The sequence below is a fragment of the Rhagoletis pomonella genome, unplaced genomic scaffold (genome assembly GCF_013731165.1).
Source record: "Rhagoletis pomonella isolate Grant_MI unplaced genomic scaffold, Rhpom_1.0 Rhpom_scaffold_00015, whole genome shotgun sequence".
Classification (NCBI taxonomy): Eukaryota; Metazoa; Arthropoda; class Insecta; order Diptera; family Tephritidae; genus Rhagoletis; species Rhagoletis pomonella.
Window position 1 is genome coordinate 794345 of NW_023458569.1, and position 2953 is coordinate 797297.

General features: G+C 35.5%; 1 protein-coding gene across 2 annotated transcripts in view; it reads left to right on the top strand.

Annotated features, from left to right (window-relative positions):
• LOC118749364 overlaps window positions 1-2953 on the top strand; it is a 910564-nt gene that overhangs the window by 375481 nt on the left and 532130 nt on the right. The gene's annotated exons all lie outside the window — the stretch shown is intronic.

Here is a 2953-nt window from a genome sequence, read left to right on the forward strand (position 1 = left end):
TTATGTTCATGTTTGTTTGTGTAATCTCTATGTTGAGTATTCTTTTTTAGGAATGACCGTTTCGTTGTTTCAATTTGCTGCTTTATTTTCTGAGCTGTTGTGCTAATCTTTATTCGTACTACTGTGTTTGCCACATGGTTCGGAATAAGGTCATACTTTCCTCACTATAGTAGAAATTTTAGTTGTGCTTTTTGTTTTGCTAGTTTTTGTTTTTGTTTGCTGTAATATTTCAACGTTGTGGATGCATCTTCCCCATGTTTATATTTAATGTGTTGGTAGTAGTGCTTCATTTTTGTTGTTTTTTTGTGTAGAATGTTAAATAGAAAACGATTTTATCGGCAGGCCTTCCGAAAGGATAAATTATTCTTTTGAGTGCTGATCAATTTTCTTTAGATTTTGTTGCTTGTATAGGCTTTGGTTGATCTAACTGGTGCTAGTGAAAGTGAAAATACAGTTTCCTTCACTTTATGCCCGACGTTTCGCTAACTGCCTTAGCTTCTTCAGGGACACAAATTTTTATTGAAAAACAACGAAAATATTCATACAATTACAATTATACATTATTAAAGCAAATAAAAACACATTTATGTGATGAGCAAAGACAACAACAAAGTCAAAAACTAACAAAACTTACATTTACAATTATATAGGCTAATAAAAGGCTTAAGAACTAAGCATCGGTACCAGCTTCCAATGGTACACTTGTCGAACTGATTGTGTTTTGTAAGCAGAGTAAAAAGCTAGCCGCAATGTCGTTCGTGTCTTCTTTTTTGTTGACTGTCCTCTCTCTATTTTGCATTATGCGGAGGCTCTCTAACATATACCTTATTCTTTCTCTCTTTTCTATGTCAAGTATCTTTGTGTTAACTAGATCAGCTGTGTGACCGCTCGTTATTACATGTTGTGCTAGTGCTGTATTGTTTTTTCCTTTTCCTTATGTCCGCATCGTGCTCTGATAATCGTGTGCCTAGTGATCGTTTTGTTGTACCTATGTAGACTTGGTTGCAGTCCTCGTTTTGTTTACCTTTGGATTTAATCTCGCATACTACGTTGCTTTGTTGTTGTGGCTCGATGGGGCTTTTCGTTTTCGTGAATACCGAGGACAGAACGCAATTCGATTTGTATGCTATAGTTATGTTTTTCTTGTTGTTGTTAATGTTGTGGGTGAATTTCTAAGTTAACTTGGGGACGTAAGTGACACTGTAAAATTGTTTTGGCTCAGTTTTTGTTTCCGCAGAGGGTTGGTTATTACATTTCATGAGCGCCTGTGCGATTAGACTTTTTGTTAAATGCGTGGGATAATTATTTTGTTTAAGTATCCTGTGTATCTTTATGTTTTCGCCTCTAAATTTGTTGTGACTTACGGTAAGTATGAAATTTATTATACGTCCAGATGAAATTGGCTTGGAGTACCAGTTCAATATAGTTTGTTTTTGTCCCTATGTATAACTGCGCCTAAGAATGGTATGCTGAGGTTTTTCTCACTTACCATTGTAAACTGCAATTTGCTATGGTATTTATTTAGTGTCTTTAAAATTGTTTTTACGTCGCTTCGTTTAATAATGGCAAAGATATTGTCCACATATTTTACTATGAACCTGATTTCGGTATTATACGGCTCTTTTAGCTCCGATAAAGTGTTGTCCAGCAGGTCATCCATAATAATATCTGCTATTGTTGGGGATAGAGAGTTTCCCATAGGCATTTCGAAGGTTTGCGTGTAAATTTTCTTGTTATACATGAAATAGTTGTTGTCATTTAGACAGAAGTTCCAGATGTTGTGAAAGCGTTTACAAAACAGAATATAAGGAAAAAATGAACAATTGACTGGAAGACAAGAACATACATATATAGAACGCTAAGAAATGACCCAACAAGCAAACTGCAGAAAAAGAACAATAACATTGTCGATCAACTGTATAAAAACAAAATTATAAATTGGAGAGATAAACAAACACTGATTTGCAGCGCGCCCACTGCTCCCCGCCTTTACGGCTTACCACAAATACACAAGCCGAATATTCCTTTACGACCGATAGCGTCATCGATCCACGTCCCATGCTATGGCCTGTCCAAATGTATTGTCAAAATTTTGAGCAGTTTATCTTCGGACGAATACAATATAAAAAATGTTTTCAAAAAAGAAGACACGAACCATGATTCAATAATAAAAGGCTTGCTCAAAAAGCAGTTTTCTCGCTTCCTGTTGACAAAATCGTCTCCCTTAGCAAGGCACTGTGTGTGGGTTCGTGTGTGTGTGCAAAGCTTTTGTAAGGGAGCTAAGGGAGTGTCAAAACTCTAAAGTCAATAATGAGCAAACCTTTAATTATTGAATCATGGAACGAACGGCATTGCGGCTAGCTACTTTGTTTACAAAACACAATCAGTTCGACAAGTGTACCATTGGAAGCTGGTACCGACGCTAAGTTCTTAAGCCTTTTTTACCCAATATATTTGTAAATATAAGTTTTGTTAGTTTTTGTGTTTGTTGTTGTCTTTGATCATCAAATAAATGTGTTTTTATTTGCTTAATAATGTATAATTGTAATTGTATGAATGTGTTTGTTGTTTTACAATAAAGATTTGCGCCCCTGAAGAAGCTAAGGAAGTTAGCGAAACGTCGGGCATAAAGTGAAGGAAACTGTGTTTTCACTTGCACTAGCACCAGTTAGATCAACCAAAGCTAATACAAGCAACAAAATCAAAAGAAAATTGATCAGCACTCAAAAGAATAATTTATCCTTTCGGAAGGCCTGCCGATAAAATCGTTTTCTATTTAACATTGTACACAAAAAAACAACAAAAATGAAGCACTAACAACACATGAAATATAAACATGGGAAAGATGCATGCACAACATTGAAATATTACAGCAAACAAAAACATAAACTAGCAAAACAAAAAGCTATTATCGGTAAAAACAAGGGCTACGTCTGTTCTGCCTTCTCGGGAT